At 49.8% G+C, this 15119-nt stretch overlaps 1 protein-coding gene across 1 annotated transcript in view; it reads right to left on the reverse strand.

Moving 5' to 3' along the window:
* The window catches only part of LOC144098927 (transmembrane protein 135-like), a 65585-nt gene that overhangs the window by 44818 nt on the left and 5648 nt on the right, over positions 1-15119 (reverse strand). The window lies entirely within an intron of this gene.

The following is a 15119-nucleotide window of genomic DNA, read 5'->3' on the forward strand; positions in this document are numbered from 1 at the left end:
GTCCATAGGATTTGTATTGCCTATAGACTGTTCTCTAGGGTTTGTCTATAGAGAGTCTATAGACCTTATAGACAAGTCTATGGACAGTCTATAGACTATCTAAAGAAATTTTTGTATGGGATTCTCCTCTTTTGTGTCCTCCATTATGTGATTGAGCTATGAATTACCGGAATTTCCGTATTATAGTCCGCAGCCCTTGTATAGCCAGGTTATATTGGTCAATCTTGAAATACAAAACACTAAGGTATAGTTCACACCTGCGTTCCACGCGACTGTATTCCGGAAATTATAGCACATGCCTCATTAGTGAGCCGGCGTGAAAACACCTAACAGCTTTTTCCACCGTCGGTGCTAAATTCTGGGATGCTGACACCGCAGAACCTGACCAGGCTTCAACGGCGTCAACTGGCTCGATCGAATTGTCTCCGTTGCTCGTTGCATTCACTTTCCAAGGGAAAGCTGGATCCGAAAAAGCGCGTATTTCAGTCCTCAATGCCGACCCTAACTTAGCGTCTCTGCATAATGCTTTATTATGTCTCAGCTCTCTCAGACTAATTCACTCTAATGGGAACCAAACCTAGCTGGCGCATAATACACAGTTGAACGAATGTGCTGTGCAAAAAAAAAAAAATCAGACGGCTCGGATTTGGAAAAAGTAGACTGCGAGCGATCTTTCCTCACCGAACTTTATACTGAATATATAAAAAAATGCGAAACACGGTATGTGCTCCGTGCGATAACGTTTATTTTTGTTTATATAAAGGTGGAAGCGACCTGCACGACGAAACTCTGATATTCAGTGAACAGACGAACATCTCTGAACGAACACCACCGATATAGTGTGGTCTGTCATGATCTTGCGCAGTGACGACATTTGAACATCGTTTCTTAAGACTCGGCGAAGATGGTTTATGGGGTTCAACGTCCCAAAGCGACTCGAGCTATGAGGGACGCCGAAGTGAAGGGCTCCGGAAATTTCGACCACCTGTGGTTCTTTAACGTGCACAGGCACCGCACAGTACACGGGCCTCTAGAATTTCGCCTCCACCGAAATGCGACCGCCACGGCCGGGATCGAACTCGCGTCTTCCGGGTCAGCAGCCGAGCGCCATATAACCCCTGAGCCACCGCGGCGGCGTCGAATCGACGAAGAATAGTGGGGATTTCACACACTTAGGGAAAAATTACCGAGAGCGTACGCTGGTACGTTTGCACAGCGCCTGCTACAGTACGTCGCCAGCCGAAGCTATAGGCCAGGTGATAGAGACAGCGTGAAGCAGTCCGTGAAGACACAAAAAGGAAATCACAGGGACACTTAATTCCCTTATGTGTTGACATTAGAAGCTGTGGACGTCTTTACCGGAAGCGACCTCTCACCGGTATGCTGACGTCACTTCCGTTCTCCGAATAGGAATTATCCTATCTGATGACTTCAGTTATCTCCAGCAATGGGAATTATCCGATCTCGTGACGTCACTATATCCCCCAGCCAATGGTGAATTTTATGATCGGCGACACATTTTTTTTTTTCCGGTGAGAATTTTTATGTTATCCCATTAATAAGGTGGCACAAACGAAATGAGCCGTTTTGTGGCGCATATTATAATGGGTCCCGGTATGCGCGGAGAGGGTTGATGTAATGCGTCGTGTGTGCGGGAACGTGTGCCCGTTTGGTCATCAGTGCTTGTGCGCGGTGCTATGCGGCTTTGGCTCTTGTGTGTCACGAATATCAAATAGCAAAAAAAGTAAAAGATAAAAAGGGGCTCCTGATAACAGTGTCTTGCGCTTAATGTTAGGCTAGCTTTGTCCGGATAGAACACCATACTGGTCTTATCTATAAGACCCGTACACATCCTGTTGACGTGAGTCACCTACAGTGCCCTACAGAAACGTGCAGCAGCTCACTTTTTCCGCCACCGCCGTAAACGGAGCGCTGGTTCTGTCCAACGTTGTTCCACATGTCTGCCCGACATACTTTCGCCTGCCCGCGCCTTCTCCGCACCCATCGCAGCATCTGTACCTGCGGGCAAGCCATTCTACAAAGAATAGCCGAGATCAACTGGATCGCAAATGCTCTCATTCACTGGGCCCTTCGTTCTATGACGGCCGATGCAAGGCGGTTGCTCTTTCGAACTTGTAACCGAAATCAACGGAAACAATACCACCAGGGTTTGCCGTATCGGTAGGCTTGTGCTCCTGACCCGTGGTTCCGTGTAGCAAAAAGCAAATAAAGAAATTAGTTTCGTTCCCTGGTGGAGAACTGCACTCGCGAGAAAAAAAACCTCTCATATACCATGCGGTCCTTCGTACGGATTTCGAATTGCAACAGGGCGCGGAAAATTTCAGCTTCAACGCGCAGACGGTCGTTTTACACAGTTGTCTCCAAATTATTACGCCGCTACCTATTAAGGAAACTTGGCCCGTTTAACGATGTCAGGCGTCCCCGTGTGTGCATCTGTATGGAGGATAAGCTTGTGTGCACAGCAAGGCAGAGGCATCCCCACATTTTATTTGATCCCCTGTTCCAGCGCTACGACAACACCTAGTTAGTTCTGCCGTGCCGTCACACAGTCGCTCGTTGTAATGCGCCATAGAAGACTGGCTGAACACGAAGCGAGTGCCAGCCTCCGCTCATGCTCGCAACATCTTTGATGCTCGTATATATTGTAATTTTTCTTGAATGAAATTCGTCTCTTTCCCCCACGCGCATACCTTCAGAACTTCCTGTTTTCTGCGCTACTGTGGACAATTTCGTCGAGATCGAGCATGTCAGGCTCTTTTTATTTTGCGGATTTGCTGAACATGACAGTCATGACACGTGGAACTGTCTTGCTCACATTGATTGACGCGTCTTCTTTCTCCCCTCATTACCCCTAAAGCGTTGCACCAAAAATATTGCGAGCAAGTTTTAGAATGAAGTTCACCATTTACACCCCCCCCCCCCTCCCACTTCTATCCCTCTATAACCACGAGCGCAACGAGCAGTCCTGATCCCGTTGAATCCCGCAGCCCGAGTCAGCACGCGACCCCAACAAACCTCGCCCGAGCCATCCTACCGCGATGCCACGAGAGAGGTGCACGAACGGTTCTCTACACGCACGCACGCATACACGCACCTAAGCCACGCTAGGCACACGAACGCCCGGCATACACAATACCGAGGCGAGTCCGCCCCCGACCGGTGCCCCTCGGCCCGGTGCCCTTTCTCGCACGCGCCGTCATCATCATGCAGCTCCCAGGAGACGACAAGCGGTGTGCCGGGTCAACCCGCACCGACACGCGCTGGAACGGCCGGTTCCAGCGCGTTGGCCCGGGCTTCTTTTGCGCCGTATGCGGTGACGGAGGCCGGTCGGAGGAACGCTCACAGAGCTGCAGCCCTCGCCTCGCTCACTCACGACGCTGAAGCAGCAGCAACGCCACGAGCCAAACAGAACGCGCCGCTTGTCAAGCGTTCGTTCAAGTCGAGGTCGCACCTGTCTTGTCTTTTCCTTTTTCGTGTCCTCCGCGGCCTCTCAGCGCGAAAAGTGGATGTGCCGCCCTCAAAGAAGCCAAGCGCAGACGAAGCCAAGAGCAGACGGCGCGCGAGAGCAGACGAAGACCGTGGTACGAGGGGCGTTTGTTTGAGTAGTAGAGTATACACACGCTTGCACGCATACGTTCCAGGCTGCTCGCACTGTTAAGAAACGTTTCTTCTTTCGCTTTAGGATGTTTTTTTTTTTGCTTTTTCGCGGAAGGACGCGCGTGCGCGAAGTGGAGCTCCGTGCAGGGCTTCCTTGTGTCGCGAGCGACGAGATTCTCAATTTGCACTGCGCCGTTTGCGCAACGTTCTTTGTAAAAAAATAAAGCGGCATAAGAAAAAAATGCGTACTCGGTACTGAGCAAACGCCTCAATGACAACGGAGTAAATGGAAAGGATTCACGCTTCTCCCAGACTGGGGCTACGTGACGTCACATGATTTTCCGTGCAGTCAGTCCAACGTCGCCGTGTAACTGGGATTATGAACCCCAGAACACTTTTTTGCGAACCGTTGATTCGATGAGTTTCATACCTTAGCGCTTTGTGTTTTCTTTTTTGTCTAGGACCACTCTGCTCTAATATGCAATTCAAGAACAAAGCGGCGAGTGCCCCTCAAAAGAGGTGAGTGAACATTTAATGCAATGATGTCGATGTCAAACGTCTTTGCGCCTGCTAGCGTGGCATTGCACTTGGCTAGCGGGTACGAGGCGACGGACCGTGACGTCATGGCATAGGCCAACGCCATTGGTTGGAGGGCATCCCTTGCGGAAGCATTTGCCACTTCGCTCTTGGGTTGTACTCATTAAGAGTTCGATGACATGTCCTTGTCATCATGACTATCAGCATCAACCGGTTTACGTTCAATGCAGAACAAAAGCACCACCTTCCAATAGTCTCCAGTCATCCCTGTCCTGGGCCAGCTGCAGCCGCCGTATCCCAGCAGTATTCGTAATCTTAACTCCCCACACGAAGTCGTAACAAGTTTCATCACACCATGTTTGTTTTATTTGTTTTATGGGGGTTTAATGTCCCAAAACTACTGACTCAGGCTATGAGGGACGCCGTAGTGAAGGGCTCCGGAAATTTCGACCTCCTGGGGGTTCTTTAACGTGCACTGACATCGCACAGTACATGGGCCTCTAGAATTTCTACTCCATCGAAATTGACCGCCGCGGCCGGGACCGAACCCACGTCTTTCGGGTCAGTAACCGAGCACCGTAACCACTGAGCCACCATGCGCTATGGTTGTTGTTACCTCTAAAGGAATGGCACATAGCCAAAAACGTTCCCTCACAAGCTTCTCTCTTCTGTTTTTTCCACGAACGTCACTGTGACCCGGAAGTTTGGCGCACTTCAGTGTGCCCCTTCGGCGAACGCGCAGGCCGAGTTTCAAAAGCAAGCTGAAGGGCAGTCTGCGCACGGTGACAGCCCCGAGATCCCAAGAAGGCTCAGCCCCGCCAATTCCTTCCGGGTCGTCAAAGAACGTGTGCCGCACGACCCTGTTCGAGTCTGGCAGACGAAGCGGCTCTTGCGTACGTCTAGCCTGCCTGCGCTTGCACATACCTGCCGTAACAGACTGCACGGCATTACGCGTGTCTGTACGCGGCGACCCCTGGTGTCCCTCCGATGATGGACAGGCCGCTCGAGTACGCGTCAGAAAGGCAGATGTAGTACACACTACGCGCGCGCAGAACAGGTTTCGTGCCTGCCTGCCTGCCTGCCTGCCTGCCTGCCTGCCTGCCTGCCACCCCCCTCCCGCCGAGGAAGCAGAAAGAACGGGGCGTCCGACATAGCCTCCTTCCTCTGAGAACTCTTGTGTGCGTCACAACGCATCATGGTAATGCAGTTGTTGCCGTTTTCGGTGCGCCCTTGATTGCGATTCGCGTTCTCGCGTTTCTTACGGCGCGCCCCTAGAATTTTCGCGCGACGATTGTATTTATTTTTATCTTCGCCTTCGTCGGCTCGGGCTCCTATGCATTATACTCGGACACAACTCAAGAAGAAAGCGGATTTTCCCCGTCAAAGAACCCCATTCCAGCCAATGGCGTCGGCCGATTCTCATGAACCTGCTAGCGTGACAATGCAGGGAGTCTGAGATGAAAGGTGATGTTCCTCTCCCTCCATGGCCGGGAATAATCCGTTACCAATACATTGTCACGCTGCTCCCTGCATCGTGACGTTGGCAGGCTCATGAAAATCGGACGACGCCATTGTCTGGAAGGGGGTACTCTGACGGGGAAAAGCCGCTTCGTTCTTGAGTTGTATCCGACTATACAGTAGACACAGCTTTCATAACGTCCCCCCCCCCCCCCCATCAGGAAAAAAAACAAAAACGTGCAGCTTTTCCCGAATGAACACATAGGCGTGCGTTGTGTGCAATCCGAGGTGTGCCCTCCGCGTCTTCAGATCTTTCATTTCCCGCCTGCGCCTGTAGTTGCCCGTATCGTGTTCGGAACGCGACTTCACCGAATAAACAAAACGACACTGTTGCTGGAGCGTCCCCATCTTGTAATGGGCCAATTTACAGATTACCCGAACCGTGGCTACTGGTTAGTGTATCGTTACCATCTCAATACTTTCGCCTCGCACAAGACGGAAGTTAGTGACTCATAATCAATAATAAAGGCAGTAACTTCCTACCTCTGCAGGCAGGCAGTAATTTCCGCACTCAAATGTTTTCCACACCCGGACAACTTTATGTGGTTCTGAAGCTCGAAGGCTACGCAGGAAAGGGAAGGAGGAAGGTCTTTGTTCCCGGTCTCGTGGGCAGTGGGTTTGTTTTTTGATTCTGGGGTTTATTGCCGTCTGCGGACGTAACTTTTTGGCCGATTTCTACTGGGAAGCAAGTCTGGCGGTGACACTGACTCTTCAAGCTGGCACGATCGAGCTTTCGGAATAAAAGATGAAAATTGCAGGACCGGCGGGCCGCGCATTTGAGATCCCTGACATAACTCGTCACATATATAACTCGACGTATAAGGAGGTCGCTTACACGGAACGTTCTTGGGCGTGAATGAAAACGTGAATGATGGTGATGATGCGAAATACAGTTGTCTTTCTCCGCGCGCACTAAGGGGCTATGCAGGCTCCGTTTGTCTGCCCCTGTTTTGTCCATATTCCGGGGAGCGATATCTTTGAAAAAGCCAGCTACAACTGCATCGTATGCAGGGACAACTAGAAAGACAGTGAATGAACTAACTAAAGCAGTTCCATATAAACTGAGTGGCGCTGCAGGCTCGACTTTCGAAGGGTTCGAAATCTCGCGTCTGCCGGCTCGGCAGCGCACCGCTTACGCTCTTCGCGAACAATTAAGGGTGTGGCAGGCAGTCGTATACATATGAGGACAGCCACACGATCATTGCCAGCAAATGCCTTCCGGCGTATACAAGTCATTCTCTCGCAAACATTTGTTGCCCTGTCATTTTTGCCTGTACGTAGTGCACTGGTTTGGCAACCCGGCTCTGCGGTATGTCTCATCCCTCTCCGCCGCCCAATATAGCGGGCATCACGCATAGCACCTCAAGGCAAGAGCGGCCGAAGCAAGAGAATTATCGGAGCTTGCTACATTAATTCGGTCGACGGAAGCCTCGTCATCACGCCACGCACTAAACAATTTCTCACCCTTTAGGGTGTAAATCACCTTCCCTAGACGAATACCTTTTTCCGATTGTTCGGTGCTAAAAAAGGGTGCAGAGATCAGCACCCTTAAGGGAGGGTGCACTTAGTGATACTTTAGAGGATGTAATGGTTGCACCCTCATTGAAGGGCACTATTTTTTCCATAACACCTCTACGAATGCATGTTGCTCCACGTTGGTCTACCTATGAAGCAAAAGCCTTGGACTGATGCACGCCCTCTAAACTTTCATGCTGTGCACCCTTCCTGAAGGGTGCTGATTTCTGCACCCTTTTTAGCACCCAAAAGGGTGTTCGTCTGGGGACAGCTTATTTTCACTCTTAAGGGTGAGAATTTGTTTAGTGTGCACTTCGGCACTCCCTTCATTTCATGAACATCTCCAGTGCTGTTGCTTTCGTTATGCAGATGCCGCGTGGCACATACCCACGCAGATAAATGGACCAACGACTGGGAGTCGTGTGGCGCCTAATAAGCAAACAAACGCTTTTTCAAGGAGAGGGAGCCAGTCGCAGCGCCTACTGAAGTCCCTTGATGGAACTAAAAAGATAAGTTGTCATCCGCCACGCTAATTCCTTCTGAAGAGGTCTGCCGGGCGTCAGTAGGCTTTTAAAACAGCCATAATTTGCGTGCGTGGAGCAAGAATGAACGGCAAACGTCATGGTTCGACCGCGACCGTATACGAGTGAGCAAGCTGGGAGGAAAATCGCAACTTATCACTACACTCTACACACGAATGCGCCTAAATGAGAGTAAAAAGGGAGTAAGCTATCCTATAGCACACTCCCTTTCATGTATGAGTGAGCAAGCCGGGGAAGAAAACCGCAACTTATCACTACACTCTACACACGAATGCGCCTACATGGGAGTAAAAGGAGTAAGCTATCCTATATCGCACTCCCTTTCATGAGAGGCAGTGTGCTAGAGGATAGCTTACTCCTTTTTTTACTCTTCTGTTTGGAGTATAATCCGTGATTTTAGCGCACGCCTTACTCTTAACGAACCCCTATTCTCCCTACTCTTGCCTACTCTCCTATGGTGACCTACAATATTCACGTCTTCTTTATCCGGAACCTCCGCCCCGTCATTCTCAGAGTAAGGCAATCTGGCTCGGGTACTTTTTCTTCTCGAATTACGGCATAAGTGGCCGTGCTATCATTCTGGCGCAATACTACGAGCAGTGGCGAGGCGGCCAACTCGACGTGTTCTCACTTTACCACCCATGAGATCGGGTCCTGTGCAGCCGCGGCTCAGCTTTCGCAAACACCTATAGTTTCCGAAACTAGTAATCCAAGTGCGCCACTCGTCGAGACGCGTCCGCTACCCCGAAAGGAATTGATGCGCATTATAAAGGCCCCGCCGCGGTGGCTCAGTGGTTAGGGCGCTTGACTACTGATCCGGAGTTCCCGGGTTCGAACCCGACCGCGGCGGCTGCGTTTTTATGGAGGAAAAACGCTAAGGCGCCCGTGTGCTGTGCGATGTCAGTGCACGTTAAAGATCCCCAGGAGGTCGAAATTATGCCGGAGCCCTCCACTACGGCACCTATTCTTCCTTTCTTCTTTCACTCCCTCCTTTATCCCTTCCCTTACGGCGCGGTTCAGGTGTCCAAAGATATATGAGACAGATACTGCGCCATTTCCTTTCCCCAAAAACCAATTATTATTATTATTATTATTATTATTATTATTATTATTATTATTATTATTATTATTATTATTATTATTATTATTATTATTATTATTATTATTATAAAGGCGAAGAAGTCAGTCGTGGGAAGTCTCGAGAAGCGTTTATTCAACCTGACATCCGCGCTCAAAGACAAGGTGTGGAGCCTGTCCAGCTGACCTATTGCAAACGACCGCAAACAGCGAACGAGGCGCTCGCAACACTTAACTAATTTTCCATCCTCTCGCTCCCACACACACCAGCATGAGGCGCCAATTGGAGCCACCGCGGACAGGCCATACAGAGTCATCCGGCAAGAAAAACCGGCTCTGGTGCGTCAGCCTAAATTTCGCCGGTGAGCCAGACGCAAAAGTCGTTCCGGAGTGCAGAGCTCCGCGAGAGACAGACGCGGTCAGGAGGCCAGCCCGGTTAAGGGCCCTGTTGGACGGCTGCCCTGGACTCTGCCTTCGTCTGGGCAAAGCGTTCATCGTTGGCGGGGTTTAAATATGGTCATCCCTCCGAGGTGGAAGGCCCGGGGAGGAGGATGACAAGTGGAAAGGGTGTTAGGATGGGGAGGGTGAATCGTGTGCAGGCAAGATGGCTGCTAAAGTTGATTAACAGGTTGACCTTTAGACGGTTAATCAACTTTAACCGGTTGATTAACCGGTGAACTTTAGCAGCCGTCATGCCTGTGCACGATTCACCTTCCCCATGCTAACATCATTCCCACTTCACACCCTCCTCCCCAGGCCTTCCACCTCGGAGGGATGACCCTATCTAAACCCCGCCAACGATGGACGCTTTGCCCCGACGAATACCTCTTGTCGTAACGTTGGCAAGCACACTAAGATCTTCCCTCACTTGTTCACTGTGTGATTATCAAGAACCATCTGACCAACCTCTCTCTACCATGGACTGGACTCTGTATAGTTAGAGCCCTTCGTTATCGGTACTTTTTTGATTTTTTCAGGAATTCGGGCAGAGGGGAGGGGGTAAAAATCGGGTTATTTAGAAAAAAATTTCATAGAATGAATTTTTTAGAGTCGTTTTTTTTTTGCAGCACACGACATTACCATAGCAGTTCGTTTTTCTGCTAAACATAAAATGCCCAGTTTCTTGCTCATTATTTCATAAACCAACATGAAAATCGTAGTTTCTACTAAAAACTGTTCGCCAATTAAGACTTTTTTTTTCCTATTGTGTAAAAAATATTTCACCGCGTATACCAGCCTTCTACGAGGAACTCACGTGTCCTATAGCGATACCGCGACCTGCCTTAATTTGTACGCTGCGAAAACATTCAACATGACAGCGACGATTTTAAGCACAGAAAGCCCCTGGATCAGACTCCCATAAGACGTCTTAATATGTTCGGGCTGCGAAAATCGGTTAAAATCTGGTTTAGCCGAAAACAACGGGCCCTGGAGATGGTTGCTCTAGATGCGTACAGTCGGGGACAAAATCCCGTGGATCACGTGATCCACAATCGAAGCCGATAGCTCTATTATTAGCCGCCGGCTGAAGTCCGCATTTGCCGAGGTGAAAGAAGTGCGCTCCGACTTTCAACTCCACAAGTGCGGTCTCCAACCGGCGGCTGGTAACGGAACCATAGACTTCGTTTGCGGATCACGTGGCCCACATACTTTTGTCCCCGACTGTACGTCCTATGATAAGAGGCTACCTACCGCCGCCCACTCAAACTCCTTACAGCCGCAGGGTGCTGCGCGACCTCGGCAATTACAACGTCTTCGAACTACACGCTCGATGGCAGAACAGCAGGTTACTTTAACCCGTTTCTTCCCGGACACGCCTCCGTCGTGGAGGCAAAATAAGAAAAGCGTTCTACCACCCTCTGACAGAAGACGACGCTTAGGCGAACCTCCACAGCGTGTATCAGCAAAGAATAAATAGACAAACAGAACTAATAGAGGTCATTAGTGTGGTGCTGCGTTCGTATTGCCTATCTGCGATGAATACTTCCGCTTGAGCGGGTCAGTCGCGTGCCACCTCTCGTCCATCACACTCAGAGCGGAGCGATGATAAGAGGTGGCTATTATGAGCGGCTGTTACAAAAATAGCGCACGAAAGCAAAATGGCCGGGCAAAAAGCGGGGCCGGCCGCTCGACGGTTTCGAAGACGAAGCGTATATAAAAGCGCTCGACCGGCGTACGTTAACGTTTGTTCGAGTGTTTCCGCTACATATGTTTTCTACGCGTAACAGCGCGTATAATTTTTTTTTTCTTAGAGGACTTGCGCACCTGTTCCGACGTTACACAGCGCTATATAGCGCTATATAGGTCGCGATTAAATCTGAAAAAAAAAATGCGGCCAGCGTGTGTAACGCAGTATATAGAAGGCAGAGTACACATCAGTATGAGAAATGTGAGCGCGCGCGTACAGTCATAGACAAAAGTTTGCGGGATGCGTGGATTCATGGTAAAAATGAATTTCAGCGCAATCAGACAAAGTAGGACCGTGAATTGCATAGATGCGCGAGTAGGAAAGCATAATCCATTCGCTGGAGAGAATACCACCTGAATCGCTAGCGAGGCAAAGTTGAAATATTTATCTTTTTTCCGCGACTTCATTCATGAATGTTTATAGATATTTCGCGCGGGAAAATAAAAATAAAGGGGGCATAAAGCGGAGAATAATGCGCGTGCCATTCACAACGACTTATCCAGAAAACTAGTGCTAGGTGTGTAACCATTTCCATTTCATATACAGACGCAAAAAAGTTGTCGCAGAAAGGCAACGGCACCGATGCATGCGATGTCATATATACGTATCAGGGGGTTTTGAGTGTTAGCTCCCATTGGCTGTGACTCTTAATGCGAAAGCATTACTAGGCTATGTTGTGTACGCAAAACGTGCCCGCAAAATGTGTCGCTGGGTGTGACGTCATCAGTCGTGATCTGAAGAGTGTGTGGTGAAGTATACAAAGTCAATGATTCAAAAATTTCGAGTCAGAGACATTATTACCCTAAATAACGATCGAAATTAATGGCCCTAATCAATGTGATAATTAATGATACTAATTAAGAGTGATACATAGTGAGTGTAATTAATAAGGGTATTTAATTTGATAATAGGGCTAATTACTGAGACCACATGCAATCATAAGAGTGCGACGTCATCCATACGTCTGATGACGTCACGCCTACAACCAATCAGAGTACAGCGACAAAAAAAGTACACATCGTCGAGTGGTACCATCGCACATCGAAGAGTGGCGATCGGATCTTAACGGAGTGGGTAAGTATAGGTGCAGAAAGGCGTCGACTAGGAGCCGCCAATGTCGCGACAAACGCTAATGCTTTCGCACTTATCCAATGAAGATTGATTTTATAAAGCATCGCATCGAAATAAGTTACGTTCAAGTGGGAGTTTGGACGTGTCCTTCGTTTGGAAGAGAGGTCCAGACCTCACAGCCCGGACCTCGCCTCATCGGGATCCAGCCGTTTCCATGCAGTACGCCGAAGCCGTCAAGGTCGTCAGCACCCGCCCTCGTTTTTATAATACTGCACGCGGAATCTAGTGCACAGGTGGCAGAAGTGCATCACCGCTGGTTGGGACTATGTCAAAGAAGCGATGTGCTTCTGGAAAAGGGGACATTGCAAAATTTCGTTTCAAATGGCATCACTGATTGAAATATGTGCACAGCTAATTAAGATTGCCGGCTTGCGCATTGAAGAGCGAAAAGCTGTCATACCTTTCTGGTCTGGCCATCCTGCATCTCTTCGCCCTTGCCGTATACCTCTCTCCCTTAAGCTTCGAGAGAATTTTCCTTTCTCCACTCTTCCACCTGCCGCGGTTGGCAGGCGGCAAATGAAATAAATGAAATTAAACACTTTTAATTAAGTTAAATTAAACAATTTCACTAAGTGATTATGGCATCATGGCCGCTGCAGATTCCACGGTAGAACACAGGAACATATCTAGCTAAACCAAAGCTATAACAGCTTTCGCTGTCGAAGTAGCCTCCCAGGAGGGAGAACATGTTGAGTGCACCTCGTAACGTGCTGACTAAACAAAAATAAATAAATAAATTGGAGGGAACACACAAGCTCAGCCTTAAGGGTATGACGCGTTAGCGAAATGGGTTAATTCACTTATAAGCAGAATGTCATTCTCTACATTCATAGATTTCTGGGAGTCCTCATACTCCTCCTGGCACAGCGGTGTGGCGGTTAAGCGATGTGCCACTGCCCTGCGATGACACGTGGTCCCAGCGGTGGGCCTTGAGCGGTCATACTCTTCCCGAGCGACCAATCATTAGTTTAACTGCCTGCAGCGGTGAGCAGTTTGCTCACTATCCGCTGGGCAGCTTGTGATGACGCCGCAAGGTCACGTGACTATAGGTGGCCCACCTGCCTCCTAGGTTGCTCTCTGGCGACCACCTTCCATAGCCATGCTCGTGTTTTTTCGCTCACAACACCGGCAACAAAAACACCGGATTTTCTGGGAAATGGGGTCTTTAACACTATCGCATTAAAACGAAGGGGGTGGGGAGCAGGAACGAAAACATAGGAACAAAATCTGTGGGAAGAAGCCGAAACACTGTTGCCTTTCAGAAAATGAAAACTCGACCGCGGCGGCCGCGTTTCGATGGAGGCGAAACGCAAAAGGCGCCCGTGTGCTGTGCGATGTCAGTGCACGTTAAAGATCCCCAGGTGGTCGAAATTATTCCGGAGACCTCCACTACGTCACCTCTTTCTCTCTTCCCTATTTTACTCCCTCTTTTATCCCTTCCCTTACGGCGCGGTTCAGGTGTCCGCCGAGATGTGAGAGAGATACTGCGCCATTTCCTTCCCAATTTTTTTTTAATTTTTAAATTGGTTTTTGGGGAAAGGAAGTGGCGCAGTATCTGTCTCATATATCGTTGGACACCTGAACCGCGCCGTAAGGGAAGGGATAAATGAGGGAGTGAAAGAAGAAAGAGGTACCGTAGTGGAGGGCTCCGGAATAATTTCGACCACCTGGGGATCTTTAATGTGCACTGACATCGCACAGCACACGGGTGTCTTAGCGTTTCGCCTCCATCAAAACGCAGCCGACCGCGGCTCCAAAAGACCAATTTTCGAAATGAAAACTGACGGTGTCCCAGGATGTCAAGTCCATTTGGTTCAACGACGCGTATTGTGTGCGTCCTTAGACGCCGCATCAACATCAATACCCCTTGCTTTCACCGGTCAAGCCACACGCGAGTGAATTCGTGCAACCGAGCAAATTAATAACAAAGGCTGTAGAGGAAAGAGGCAGACGCAAGAGGCAGAGGCAAGGAAGCGTAGTGGGGAGATCCTGAACGCTCTCTCGAACACCGACTGCACGAAACGTTTCTCCGCGAGCGAGGAGGCGCCCGGACGGCGAGTAATGCGAGATGTGCAATGCGATTACGCTTTTCTGCCCCCGTCGCCGTTATTACGCAACGCTGCGTTACGCAACGCCGTGCGTTTTCACGGACAGCGCGGTCGCTTTCTCCCAGTCATATCATACTTTCAAATGAACGCGCCAGTGAAGTTGGCGTGCGCGTGGACTGACCCGAGATGAGGCGGTCATTAGGAAAACGCTATTGCGCAACCCGACCGAGTAACGGCGCGCGTGAAAGACATCGCCCGCTTCCATGCGTCACGTGAGTCGCGCGTTACCTCCATAGCGGGTTCCTGGAGGACGCGATACAGAAGATTAAATGTCCGCACCTGAGCTGATACGCTTGCGTAGGATTGACATTGATGGAGGAATAATAATAATATGGTTTATGGTTTATGGGGGTTTAACGTCCCAAAGCGACTCAGGCTATGAGGGACGCCGTAGTGAAGGGCTCCGGAAATACCGACCACCTGGGGTTCTTTAACGTGCACTGACATCGCACAGTACACGGGCCTCTAGAATTTCGCCTTCATCGACATTCGTCCGCCGCGGCCGGGATCGAACCCGCGTCTTTCGGGCCAGCAGCCATGGAAAATCCATGGAAAATCAGCTAAAGCAATCTACCAGGTTCGTGAAGCAGCTCGGGCCACTGGAGTACTGGAATGAGGCCCCATGCACCCATCTAATCGACAGGCAATTCTCAAGACCAGTTTCTCAACAAATTTTAAGGCGAAAGCCTTTAATGGCTCATACTCGCGGTGACCGTCCGTCCTGTCCCGTGACCTCGCGGTGTCTGTCCGGTATACATCGCCACCTCAAGGTCACGTGACCTTGTCCCGTGATCACAACCTGCCAGCTGGACTGTGAGCAAACTGCCCACTGGCTTTCGCCTTCCCGTGCCTAAGTGCCTCCAATTTTTTATTCTCTCTCTCTCT

The sequence above is a fragment of the Amblyomma americanum genome, chromosome 7, assembly GCF_052857255.1.
Source record: "Amblyomma americanum isolate KBUSLIRL-KWMA chromosome 7, ASM5285725v1, whole genome shotgun sequence".
Taxonomy (NCBI): Eukaryota; Metazoa; Arthropoda; class Arachnida; order Ixodida; family Ixodidae; genus Amblyomma; species Amblyomma americanum.